The sequence below is a fragment of the Oncorhynchus keta genome, unplaced genomic scaffold (genome assembly GCF_023373465.1).
Source record: "Oncorhynchus keta strain PuntledgeMale-10-30-2019 unplaced genomic scaffold, Oket_V2 Un_contig_8199_pilon_pilon, whole genome shotgun sequence".
NCBI classification, from domain to species: Eukaryota; Metazoa; Chordata; class Actinopteri; order Salmoniformes; family Salmonidae; genus Oncorhynchus; species Oncorhynchus keta.
Genome location: NW_026289913.1, coordinates 7,144 through 21,540, shown reverse-complemented (window position 1 = coordinate 21,540; position 14,397 = coordinate 7,144). Strand labels below are relative to the sequence as shown.

Sequence of the window (14,397 nt, the reverse complement as noted above, 5' to 3'; positions counted from 1 at the left end):
GCGGGTAAAATAAGAAGGGTTGTGGGAAATGGTGTCTTCTGAACGGTGTTATATAAAGACCAGAAATGATTCGTTATTGCAACATCATTGATAGAGTGGACCTAATTTTTCACAGACAGTTCATTGGTTACCGCTTGGCAGAATTGTCACCTTTTTTTTACTGGAACACGTTTTAGGCTACGTAGAACTCCAGTGAAACAAAAATAATGATTATTATTCATTAGGCTTAAAATAAATAATTGAAAATATTGAGCTTATTTACACATCTAAAGACTCAAGCAGTGTTGGGGTCTGTCAATTCCATTTAAATTCAATATATTCAATATCAGTCAATTCAGGAAGTAAACTGACAATTACATTTGTTTTCATGTTGAGTAAAATCTCAAATTCAGTTACTATATTGGTTTGGATTAGTTTAAAAATATATATGACAAGATGACAACATTCATTCATAACAGCAAATACATATAATCCGTAACCAAATACATCTATCTAGATTTAGAAATTGCAATATGGCTTAACGGTCAAGGGTTAACCTTGCTTAATAAATCAGACTGTAATAACAGCTTTCTAGGGACACAGTCTAAATTAAAGCACTGCAAAAACGTGGATAGTTTCCTTACAAGCAAGAATGCTGAGTAAAATTACATTTGAACTTACTGTACTCGTTGTCTGAAAAATATCAACAGGAAAGTATTATTTACCCAACTTTTTGGAGCGCCTGTACTACAGTTGAGATTTCTATCACCTGGCACATGCACAAATTAATTCAACCATTTTAACATCTGCAAGACTTCGGTTAGTATGCATCCATTTTATATGCCTTAGGTGACGAGCAAACAAAGTGTGATAACCACACACAGAGACCTGCGTTTTGAAGTCGGTTTAGTAATACTATCAGAACTCAAAGTATAAGCTTGTTTCACTCCATTGTTTGTGAACGATATAATTAAACAAACAGTGTGGGCTATATCCTCAAAACATGGTTAAAACTATCATTTAGATGATCCGTCCTTGCATCCATAGTCTATGAATTTGAGAGTGTTTACAGGCTGGTTGAGAGTTGTTTTAACTGCAGATTGACCCTTTAAGTTTCCGTTCTTAAGGTCGAATATACACTTTCTGAAGCCAAGGCATACATTGCATGTTTTGATTTGATTTGTGATTAAATATTCGTGTTAATACGTTAAACTTAAATTCAAGGACGTTTTCACTTGTCAACATACTGCTTTTCCATGGCATTCTACCTTAAAACAACCACGTCACAATATTGCTTCCTTCGTCACAAAGAGGAATGGCATAGAACAGTCCCCGCCCAGCTGTAACAGACGTGCCTATTTAGATTTAAGGTTGTCTTGAACACAGCAGATTCCCTCCGCCACAAGCTTTGACAGAAGAGACAAATGCAGCGGGTATCATTGGCATTGGTCATTTTCACCATTGCAATAATCACAATCCAATCGGTGCCCATAGAAACAAGTGGTGAAATGGTAAGCTTGCTATGTGATTTCTTCTTCACTGTCTTAAACGTTTTTGGGGAGTAACATTGTTTTTTTTTTTGTGATTGCTTCTGATGAGTAGACTAACATTGGTGAGCAATCCTTTGATTCCTTGACTCTTATGGTCCTTCTGTAGCACAGTTGGTAGAGCATGGCGCTTGTAACGCCAGGGTAGTGGGTTCGATTCCCGGGACCACCCATACGTAGAATGTATGCACACATGACTGTAAGTCACTTTGGATAAAAGCGTCTGCTAAATGGCATATATTATTATTATATATTATTATTATATATTACTCTTGGATCAGAGGAAACTCTTAAATGTGGGACATTCATTGCAGCATTTAATTTAGTTTGCTTTGGAATAGGATGGTAACATGTAAGAGGTTTTGACATGTAGGGGCACTAGCTATAGAGATTATTTAACAGTTAATCGTAATCATCAAAGGGTTAAACGCACAAAGTTACTCTGAATCCATGTTCCGCCAACACATTTTTTTTTTTTTTAAAAAGCAAGCACCTGATCATAATCAAATTGGCTGATTTTCTTATTTTCCCTATAGTCCCAAGCTTAACTTAAGATCAGTGTGTTAGTCTTTACTTTCACATTAATTATGAATGGATGTCAATGGAAGATTTGGGTAAACTTCTGAATTATACCTATATAGATATAGTAAACAGTAAGTGTCGGTTCACTGTACTCCGCAGATTGAGAAAATGCAACACGTCAGCATGAGCCAGTTTCGCAGGAGAAGGGGGACTGACGACTCATTCAAGAAACCCTCACAGTCCTGCTCTGGCTGCTACTCTGTCATAGGAGACCCCACTACGACATGATCATCCCGCTAGTGAGGTGAGCCATAATTTCACAGCTCATAAAGTCCTCAGTGACTGAATACCCTCAGATCAGTAGGACTACGTGTACTGTACTGTAATGAAACGTAACGTAACGTGACTTAAGTTGAGTTGTTTATTAATACTACATACAACCACGTTGACTCATCCTGCAGGAGCTGGTTTCACCTTTCCAGAGGACAAATCAACAAACGTGGAATCACCAGAAACTTTCACTCCAAAGAGCAAGAAGAAAATACTAAAACCAAGGAACTATCCTCAAAGTAAATATCATCACTGGCACCCCCCTGTTTTCTAAGACAAAAATGAACGACACTTTCATATGAATCGTTCATTGATGAACGCTGGCTGCGTCTTGTGGGAGCGCCTGTTGAAATGTCCTTTTCCCCCATATCCTCATTTTGACTCATAAGGGCAAGAAGTACAATTTAGGCATGTCATTATCAATGACTTCAATTTAGAGCTTTACGCATGCTGAGTCACAGCCTGCTTAAACCAGACTGAATGCTGTGCTCACATCATGTTGAGCACAAGTTTCAATGTGGTTTAAGCAGGCCAGCTGAGTCATAGGCTGGTTGAGGCACAAGTGGTATTTTAAAAATTTGTCATTGAAACCATGCCACAACTCCAAAACCATATTGGCTAAGTTTGAAACCAATTAGCAGTTTTAACCAATCAGCATCCAGTATTGGACCCACCCCTTTGTATAAGCTTTGTTAATGTATCAACAAAGTCGTCTTATGTGCCATAACTGAAAGCAGTGTCCCCAAAAGGAACACTCCAATCTTACCCCAGTCTATTTGAATAAAGAGGCCTAGTTGAAAAAAGAGGACCAGATGCTTTCTTGCAGAGGTTTCAATTTTATTACACTCTTTAGTAAGAACATGGTCTCTGAAGGAAACTGCACAGATACCTTGGAGATCAACGGTGTGAGAGCTTCATGTTCATTGGTGTTATTCCAAACCCAAGGACAGTAGATGATAACTTGAGTGTCAAAATGAAGAAGTGGCCTTGTCCCCAAATGGTCCTCAGTCTTTCCACTAGTAACTAGATGTGTTGGAACCTGATAAGACAAAAAAAATGCCAGAATAGTATCGGACCCCAGTCAGACTAGCCGTCACCATTGGAGTCGGCGATTGCGGACGCTAATAAATCAAATCAAGTATAAAGGACTTGAACAATATTTAATAGATATCATTTACAAATAGTATGAAGAAAGGTGTGAATGTGTTTCTGCACTTGCAGAAATGATTTCCGTGCTCAATGAACCAACAACCTACTAGTATGGTGGACCAGGAGTGACAACAAAAATAAAAAAATAAATGTGAACATAAACCAATGATATATTATTGATATATATTAATGCGTTAATAATGCACTTCTAAAGTAATAAACACATAATAGAACATTTGAAAACTGATGAGGAAATATATACATTGATTTCTGTACATTTTCAATACTCATGTATACATTTTTCCAAAAGATTTTGTCACTCCTGGTCCTTGATAATTACAAGCAACCGAACAACAACCTACTGGTTTCTACAAGGGTGACTAGCACTTGGAAGATGCTCCCAAAAACAGGGAACAACGTCACACATCGCTCACATGCCAGTCAGCTTTCACATGCAGGTGTGTGAAATGTTTGAGGAAATCAAGATAATTGTCATCTGTGTGTGGATATGCTTTAGGAAGAGATACACAGGTAACTGCCAAAATAAAGGAAACACCGACATAATGTGTTTTAATAAGGCGTTGGGCCACAGCGAGCCGTCAGAGCCCCAAGAGCAGCTTCAATGCACCCTGGCATAGAGTCTACAAGCCTGGAACTCTATAGGAAGGATTCAACACCATTATTCCATGAGAAATTCCATCATTTGGTGTTTTGTTGATGTTGATGTCAATATTATAAACAATCAGGCTGTTCTCCCTGACGAATGCTTCACATTCAGAAAAAAAGTCAGAGTTTTTACATTTACATTTTACATTTAAGTCATTTAGCAGACGCTCTTATCCAGAGCGACTTACAAATTGGTGCATTCACCTTATGACATCATAAGATATTGTTCAATTGAACTTGCCACCACAATAGAGGTATTTTAATATCGTGAAGAGTGCCTTGCTCCTCCTCGGTTTTTGAACGGGACTGTAGTAGACTTTACCTTGAGGTGCTGGGCCGCCGTGGGGCTACAAATGGGGAGGAAGGGGAGTTCGTCTCCCTTCAGGCTCTGATGCACCCGTGCACCTGTTGAGAGGAATATCGTGTCAAAGGAGGTCATGCAATCTCACCCATTGGAATATATTGCGTGGAGTTCACCTTGATAATATAAACAGTGCCGGCTCCCAAAATGAGTACTGGAACCTATTTCAGTCCACGTCAAGCACTGTTACTACAATAGCATAAACAGAAAACAAGTTTACAACCAGAAAATTACATCATGAAGAAGTCATGTGCCAATGGTATTTTGCCTGCTGGGCTATTAATCTTCTATTAATCTTCTTTTTGATATTGCCTTTGCCTCAGAGTTTATCTCTGAAGTTAGCTACTCACATCGAGGGGTGGTAGCGGCTCTCCTCCCCATCAAGATGCCGTGGTAGCTGCCGATCTCCAGCTCCAGGCGCATTTTGTTGCCCAGCAACGTCTCATAGTCACGGCGTTGCTGTTCAGTGTCGCCATGGACGTCGCCCAGCTCTGACTTCAGCTTGCCAATGACGGATCCCAGGTTCTGCAACTCGATGTCATGCCAATGCTTGGCGTCGTTCAGGAGTTCTCCAGGCCGCGCTTCTGTTGGAGCAAGTTGACACAGTTGATGCAGTTGACACCCACACACACACACACACACACACACACACACACACACACACACACACACACACACACACACACACACACACACACACACACACACACACACACACACACACTTTGTGTTTCATTCGTTCCATTCTAACCATTCCAATTAGCCCGTCCTTCCTATTTCTACCTCCACCATTCTCCACTTACATACACACTATTGGTGGTGTTGGGCTGTCCCCAAAAACGTTGCCCTATATAGGGACACTGTAGAGGTGACGGCTCAATACGTACCAGTGCTCTGATGGACTCGGTTTCGGCCTGCAAACTCTGGATTTTACAACCAGCATCGTTATACTCCGTCTTCAGACTCTCCAGCTCCTCCTCCTCATGACTCAGCTTACTGCCCACACTCTCCTCCTGCTGAACACACACACACACACGCACGCACGCACGCACGCACGCACGCACGCACACACGCACGCACGCACGCACGCACGCACACACACACACACACACACACACACACACACACACACACACACACACACACACACACACACACACACACACACACACACACACACACACGTCAAGCTATGTCAAAGAACAGGTGTATTCCGTTTGTTTTGCCTGGCCCCTACTAGACACAGTAAACCTCAAGCTGACCTCATAATAGATAAACAACTAACTAACAAATGTAAATACATTTCAACCACTTATTGATCTATCAAAAGTAAATATGGATTTCTCCCCTTTTTACTCAGATGTTAAAGGTTGTAAGTGTGGGGAACTACAGTATCAACTTACCTTGTATTCCAGGTAGGCATCGGTCTCGGCACGGTTCTTCTCGATGACTCTTTCCCAGTGGGAGCGGATGTAGGCCAGTATCTGGTCCAGATTGGTCTCAATGGGAGCGTCCGGTTAAGTCCACCTCACGGCCTGCCATCTGGTTGTACAGCACCCTCACGTCCTGGAGGGGCAAAAGAACACCTGGGAAAAGGGCTTTTTGTTCCACCCCAACACCAATACACCGTATTCATATAGTCAATACGATCCTAATCATCTGATTTCCAATAACAACCAGCTGGATGAGGTGTGGGCTTTCACTCTGGGTTGGAGGTAAATGCTTGTCAGTGGGCAAAACCCCACAAGAAAGGAATCCTATGGAAATGCTAGCAGTTAGGGTTTCTCATGTGCTCCATTTGTTTCTATGCTGGGTAAATAAACTTAACGAATACACAGGAACTGTCTTGGGGATTCAACTAAGTGGGAAATTGTATTGTGTGCGATTGTATATTGACGGGAATATACCCTTCTCTAATATCCCACTCTAAAAACCCGACAAGGAACCCTATGACAAAGTTAGCGGTCTGCTGGTTATCTGTTTTTCCAGTATGTGCTCCATCCTTCATGCTAGACTCACCTCCTCGTGGTTGCGGGCCAGGTCTCGGAGCTCAGCCCTCATGCTGTCCATCTGGCTCTCCAGGTCTGACTTGGTCAGGTTGGCATCGTCAATCACCTTGTACAGAGAGCTGATCTCCTCCTCAACCGCTTTCCTGAAGGGCTGCTCATTCTCATACCTACAGGATGGAGAGAAAGTGAATCTCAAAAGACAGAGTGTTCTTCTCCATGCTCTTCTCGTTTCCCCAGGTTCTGACGTTTTGGGAAGGAGGTGAGAAGAGAGGAGGTGAGGAGAGAGGATGTGAGGATGTGAGGAGAGTGTACACTCACCGGTCCTTGAAGTCCTCAGCGTTGGCCTGCACATTCTCTGTCTGCAGCATTAGCCTGGCATTGTCGAGGATGGACTCACTAACCTATGCGGGAGGTTTTGCAATATGTCAGTCTGTCCACTAGGGTACAACAGATGCTCTGAAGTCCAACTTAGGGTGAAAATGCCTTGTTAAAAGCATGGATGTGCCTTTACAACGTCTTATTATGAGGCGTATGGTATGTTAAGCCTCTCTATGCAGGTCATTTTCAATGGACTCAAAATAGCTGTTATTAAGCGAGGATCATTATGAGATCCCCATTATAAGACCAGACATTATAAGCAGTGGTGTGGTGGAGGGTAAACACAGGTAGACATCATTTACACAACTTTTTTTTATTTTGCACGAGTGTTTACCCACCTGTCGCTGAAAACTGCATACAGGGAGTGTTACTTTATACACCGCGAAAGGTGGGCAGCTTTTACCCAACTATTTTGTTTACTCACTACATCACTGATGATAAGGGCGTCATGCATGCCTGTGCCAAGTCTTGGAGTGCATTATAATGGCATCACAATGCATTGCACCTCATCAATGGAAGACTGCTATACTTCAACATCATTTCTTAATTGGAAATCCAGCCGCCATCAGACTCCCTCTCAAGGCTGGCTGGCTCTAGAGACTCCGTGGGACTCCACAGAGTCCGGAAGATTGATGTATTTATTGTGCCCCTAGCGCATGGAATGACCTGCAGGCCACTTTGAGGCTTGACTCTCTGGTCTCGAAGGGTCAGTTTGGGACTTTGAGGAGGAATGCGGTGATGTTTTGATTGAGGTGTAATTTTTATCTGTCACTTTTGAATTTGATTTGTTGTATAATGTGTCATTGTAACCGTATAGTATTGTATTGAGGCTGATCACGTTGATGTATTGATCCCAGGGCAGCCTTATAAATGAGACCCTGGTGTTAATGGGTTTCCCCTGGTTAAATAAAGGTAAACAAATTCAAATATGCTAACAGTCCCACAGTGCAATAAACAATTGAGGATCATGAACACTGCTTCAAAGTTAGACTCCAAAACTGTCCCTTTTAAATGAACGCACTATCCAGTGCAAATCCCGCCACAATCTCCAGCTCCAATCACCCACTCAGTCCGTGCTTCAACCTACTCTCATCTGGTCGGAGGCACAGAACAGCAAAATGCTGCACTGCTGCATCGGCAGGAGCTTTCTTAACTTCATTCTAGGACAATTCAACAACTCCCTCTCTTATTTACCTGTACCCAGTTGTTTTCCCAGTCCTTCTCTACCCCTCTCCTCCCATTCTTTCTCTTTCCCTTCTTATCAGTCTGTACGCTCTACCCATCATCCTCAACTCCCTCTCCCTCTTCCTGTAGAAGTCATCCTAGTCCTTCTCTACCCCTCTCCTCCCGTTCTTTCTCTTTCCCTTCTTATCAGTCTGTACCCTCTACCCATCATCCTCAACTCCCTCCTCCCTCTCCCTCTTCCTGTAGAAGTCATCCTAGTCCTTCTTTATCCCTCTCCTCCCTGCTCTTCCTTTCTCCCCCTTACCTATCTATATCCTCTCTACCCATCATCCTCAACTACCTCCTTCTCTCCCCTTCCTTACCTGCCTGTAGACGTCCTCCCAGTCCTGTCTGAGGGGACCCCAGGCTCCGGCACTGGACGCCTTACGATCCAGGCAGTGTCGGATCTGCTCCTCCAGCTGCTGGTTGAGCAGCTCCAGGGCGTGCACCTTGTCCCTGTACTCCATCAGGCAGCAGTTAAGGCTCTCAGCACCCCGGGTGCTGCCTGCCACCAGCCCCAGCCCCAGCCCCATGGGGCATAACAGGCACAGCCGTGCTCCTCAGCCCCTGCAGGAACACACTGCTGATGCCCAGGGCACGCCGCGACACTCGCGTGCCCAGGCTGCAGGTGCCGCCCGTGGGGGCTGTCCCCACAAAGACGCCCCGGGGGGCTGTGGTGATGCCCGCGGTGCCAGCCCTGGTGCTGGCGCTACCCGGGCGCTCTGCAGCGGAGTGCTGGCCCAAGAAGGAGGACCGACGTCTTGGCAGAGGCATGGCCCTTGTACTTGGAGAATGTGGGTATGAGACGAGAGAATGCGGGAGCGTGTGCGTGTCAGAAGAAGGCTAGTCACCATGCATAGACATCATTGAGTGGCTTGAGAATATGTTGGGTGGCCTGTGGTGTCAAACAGCCCGTGTCCCTGGGCGCATGGCTCTTTATTGCGGCTTGGGCTTCTGGAAAGCAGAGGGGCTTATTGTTCCCCTGTGGTGTTTGTGTTGTCATTGTGACAGTGGCCTGGTTCAGGTTGGTGTATTGGGGCTCTTTGTGTGGGTGCTGGTTGTTTGTTTTTGCTGCTTCAGCATTGGAGCCCTCTCAGGAAAACTCCATTGAGCGCTGGCTTGCGCACCCTTTCCCCAAGCACAAACTGCCACCGGTGCGTCGTCTGACTAGACAAAATCTGACTGGAGATGCTTCTACCTCCTCTTTTTGTATGTGTGCATGACTGAGTGTGTGTGTGTGTGTGTGTGTGTGTGTGTGTGTGTGTGTGTGTGTGTGTGTGTGTGTGTGTGTGTGTGTGTGTGTGTGTGTGTGTGTATTTATATGTGAGAACTTCATAAATCAGGTCATGCATCACTGTAAAGAGTATAGTGGTCCTTCTGTATATTATTATATTATATATTATGCCCAATGACTGTAAACATGAAAGACTGGAGAAGGGGCCAGAGGAATGTTCAGTATGGCCTGTTTTTTCAAATCCAAAGTTAGGATGTGTTTGATCAAAATACGGTCAATGAAAGCCCAAGGATTTATTAAATAATTGTATATTTTAAATATAAATGTTCTATTTTCAATAACATTATGAGAGCCTGATTATATTCTTATTTTCATAGGCGTGTGTATCGGTGGCAAGGAAGCCAGGCGCAGGGGAATCGATCTTGGTAAAATGGAGTAGTTTATTAATAACTTAAAACATAACTTCAAAACCATTAATAAATTAACAAAACAAAGTGGGTACGAGGACCCGTCGCGCACCAATACAAACACGAAATAATAACAAACCATCTCTGACAAAGACATGAGGGGAAACAGAGTTTTTTTTTTTTAAACCTTTATTTAACCAGGCAAGTCAGTTAAGAACAAAGTCTTATTTTCAACGACGGCCTGGGACCAGTGGGTTAACTGGTCTAGGACCAGTGGGTTAACTGGTCTAGGACCAGTGGGTTAACTGGTCTAGGACCAGTGGGTTAACTGCCTGTTCAGGGGCAGAACGACAGATTTGTACCTTGTCAGCTCGGGGATTTGCAACCTTCCGGTTACTAGTCCAACACTCTAACGACTAGGCTACCCTGCAGCATTGAAACCAGGTGTGTAGGAAGACAAGACAAAACCAATGGAAAATGAAAAATGGATCAATGATGGCTAGAAGACCGGTGGCGTCGACCGCCGAGCACCGCCCGAACAAGGAGAGGGACCGACTTGACAGAAGTCTTGACAGATATTCGGATTTAATCTCTTCAGTTTGTGTTGGAAAGGGTTAAAACTGATGAGAAAAAAAAATATTTTATAAGGATTTTGCTTATTGGTGATGTGATGGCGGCTATCTAAGCTCATGTGTAGCAACACATCATCGGGTCTCACACTGTACTGTTCATGTGCAGACCATCAAATTAAAGGCACTTCCTCGATATAAAGTCGTTTTTGACCTAAATGAAAACGTGTCAGTTTGTCACTTTCACAAGGTTGGGTAATATCATGACCAACTACTTAAGACATTGGCTCAAATCTAGGTCGAGCCTTTCAATTTCGAGAGAATTAACAACTGAGGAATATTTGTTCATATGTTTCATTGACTTCTCAAACCCAAAACCCCCGACCTGGTCTGCTTCTGCTTCCTGGGAAGTCTTGTGATGTTGCGCCTCTGGGTTTAGAAACTCTGTAGATTCATCTATAGATAACTCACCACTGACTAGGCAGGGGTAGGCAACCCTGTTCCTGGAGTGCTGCAGGTACTGCAGGATTTTATTCCAACTAGACACCACACCTGACCAACTGAGCTAACTGATCAGGTCAATGATTGCCTAAATTCAAAACACCTGGTCTTCCAGGTTGGTTAAATCAAAAACATGAAGTGCCTGTGGCACTCCAGGACCAGGGTTGCCTAACTCTGAGCTAGGCCCTCAGAAGTTTGATAGAAGGCTGTCTTTCAACTGTAGAATAAACCAATCACATTTGGACATATAATGGATGGGACCATTTTTACAAAAACATATGGAAACTTCTGCCTTCACGAAGGCCTACATATCACTGCTCAATAGACCCTTTTCAAGATGAACTTTCGACAAGAAGTTACGTTTCAAATGATCATCTGGTGAGTGGAAATGTTATTTTATTATTGCAGCTCACTTGCGGTTGTTAGCTATCACTCTGAAAAAAATGTGTTCCGTGTGCTGAAACATTGTTGCATTTAGACTTTGTTCACTGGTTATTTTTTTGTGCTGAATGTAATGAAGATGTTTGCAATGGGAAGTACAGTATATAAGAAGGACCAAAGTACTCAAAATGAAATTATATATAAAATTAAATACCACATTACTCAAGATAAATACATAATTAATTAATAAATACATCAAATATAAATGATTCAAGAATAGGTGCTGCATTATTATCTTCGTGCCGTCCTTCGCTCTGCATATTTTCATAATGTAACTTTTCAAAATAATGTTAGCATATTTAATTTCATAATACAGCTTTAGCATATGGTTCCCAATGTTTTTTTCATCAGAACATTTATAATTTTATAATGGCGCTTTGTTATCACATGATGTATTTCCATAGAGGAAGAGCTGACAGAACAGGCCCAACTTAGTCAACTCGGTCCCTCCAGCAGGTGGCGTTTTTTAGGCGTTGTTTTGCCCACCAAGCAAGGAGTTTTTGTTTGGAGGTCAATGAGAGGTTCAGTAATGGGTTAAAATAATAAGATGATAAGATCTACCAATCCAAAGAAAGGATAGGCGTGAGCTAGACAGCAAAGAAAGGACAGGTGGGCGCTTGACAGCCTGACGTGCCGCTGTGTGGACAATGACTCCCATTGTTAGGGCGGAGAGACGTGTCTGGTCAGTATATCCATAATCTTTGGTATTTCCAAATTTCATAACCATAATCGCAAGGGGATATGCCAATCAATGCAAGTGGGCGTGGTCAAGTAGGTAATTGGTTCAAAGCCCTTGAACAAGATTGTTAGGCAAAAGTGGTGGCTAAAGTCAAAGAGAAGGATGATTTTGTTGCATTTATTGCACAGGGATGTATTGTTCAGAACAGAACTAACAACAACTAAAATAATTGTGAAAGAAAAGAAGGTCGGCTAAAAGCATCTTGGCCCTCTAGCTCTGATTTCACTGCAGGAAGATGCTTCACCTCTCTGTGTAGGGATCGGAGTATATTGACTTTTGTTTAGTTTTTTTAGAATAATGAGTTGGTTTTATTTATTTATTTTCGTCAAAGTATCTGTTTTTACTCCGCACTGCCAATCTCTCCTCTCTGCTCTCATGTGGCGGCAATACACCCTTTTGGATGTAAGTCCGCAGGTCAATAAAAGCTTAATGAATAAGTCCAGCTTGTAACAGTATTTGTTCTCGCGCTTGCCCTGTTTTTGATGACCAGCTACTTTTCTTAACAATGGATGACACCAAAAGTCTATAGTTTCTCCGAGCGCTGAAGCCCTGCCAATCGTTTGGGAGAATTCTGCACCAAACACTCCATACATTGGAAAAATATCCAGAAAACATCCCTGGATGTTTATAGAGCAAAATGCTGCAGATTTGGAGCAGCGCACGGAGAGGTTTGTCTCCTCAACTTTTGCTGTTTTGCTGTCACTCAGAATGCGCATCAACATTTTTATTTAAAAAATAATTTTCACCCACTTGTTAGATGCTATACACATTGCTTGCTATAGCAAAACATCCTCACCATCCTCCTCATAATAGCAGGCTAACAGGAGGCAGCAGAAATCTTAGTGATCAGATCTACGAAACATGCGAGGAGAAGTGATGGCGTGAGCGAGTGGATTGTGAAATACGTCTTCTCTTTGGTATTTCTATCCAATCCGGGGAGCAGCAGGATCAAGTATACACCCCGCCCTTCTTTTACAGACAGGCAAATTAGCCAGTTGAGCTATTTAGACCATGAAAGATGCACCCTCTGTGTAGGATCGGAGTATATTGACTTTTGATTTAAATAATGTTGCATTTCGTTGGCAAAGTATCTGTTTTTACCGAACATTTATTTTTTCCAATTTAATGAATAAGTCGGTATAATAACAAAAATACACCAAAAGTCGGATCATAATCATATCAGGAAAATGCTGCCATATCCGTCACGACTGCTTTGCTATAGCACATCCTCGCAGGCTAACAGGAGGCAGAGAAATGGCATTCCTAGTTCTGCCTTAACTGTCAGGTCAAGTTCAACAGGCATGAAGTAATGAAGCGACTTTTGAATGATTATTTTTTCACAGTCAGTGACTAAAGACTACCCACCTGGGCTGATTGACTGTCAGGTATATACTGTATGCCCTACCCACCTGGGCTGATTGACATATATGGCCCTGCGAGTGGCCATGAAATGAAAAATGCAATGGAATCGAAATACATAATGAAATAAAATAAAAATGGGGAAATACAATGTATTATAATTAAATTAAATATGGTAACATTATTGTGAAAAGTAACATTGTGAAAATATATCAAATAATGTGGCACTTATTCTCAAAATATTTTAAAATGCATTTAATTATTTATTAATTAACTTAATTTTGAGTACTTTGGTCATCCATCATTACGCATAGGTATTTTCCCCAAATTTTTCTACTGGTGACGTCAGGTCCAAGTGCCACTTCCGAAGCAACCAGGGATGCCTCAACTGGCTCGTGGCCAGGCTTCTCAAGCCTCGGTGGCTCAGCAGGCTCCCATGCCTCAGCCGGCACGTCAGGCTCCCATGCCTCAGCCGGCACGTCAGGCTCCCATGCCTCAGCCGGCACGTCAGGCTCCCATGCCTCAGCCGGCACGTCAGGCTCCCATGCCTCAGCCGGCACGTCAGGCTCCCATGCCTCAGCCGGTAATTTCAGGCTCCCATGCCAACCTTTCAGGCTCCCATGCCTCAGCCGGCACGTCAGGCTCCCATGCCTCAGCCGGCTCTACAAGGTCCTGCGCCTCAGCAGAAGCGTCCCGCCCGCTCCTGGTCCTCAAGACCGTCCCTCTGATTGGTGTCATCTGGAGCCAAGCGCCAGGGATAATGTTACGTTTACTCCCGCTCTCTCTCTGGCGCTCAACGTCGGTTGTCTCATTACGCACACCTGCCACCATTGTTACGCACCTGCGCCTCGTGACCCATGGATTCCATCACCTCTTGATTATCTCCCGTTATCTGTCACTCCACCTTGGTTCTTCAATCACCACCTTCCGGAGACACCTGAAACCCCACCTCTTCAAGGAATACCTAGGATAGGGTAAGTAA

The 14,397-nt window shown here is 43.3% G+C and overlaps 1 long non-coding RNA gene and 1 pseudogene across 1 annotated transcript; one reads left to right on the top strand and one right to left on the bottom strand.

The window, feature by feature from the left end:
* Window positions 1–1,401: 1,401 nt before the first annotated feature.
* Window positions 1,402–3,161, top strand: LOC127926764 (uncharacterized). The gene is made up of 3 exons (XR_008125054.1): window positions 1,402–1,490; window positions 2,208–2,352; window positions 2,510–3,161. It is a non-coding gene; the product is annotated as an uncharacterized LOC127926764 (long non-coding RNA).
* Window positions 3,162–4,540: 1,379 nt separating this feature from the next.
* LOC127926763 (phakinin-like) lies at window positions 4,541–9,102 on the bottom strand (annotated as a pseudogene).
* Window positions 9,103–14,397: the final 5,295 nt, after the last annotated feature.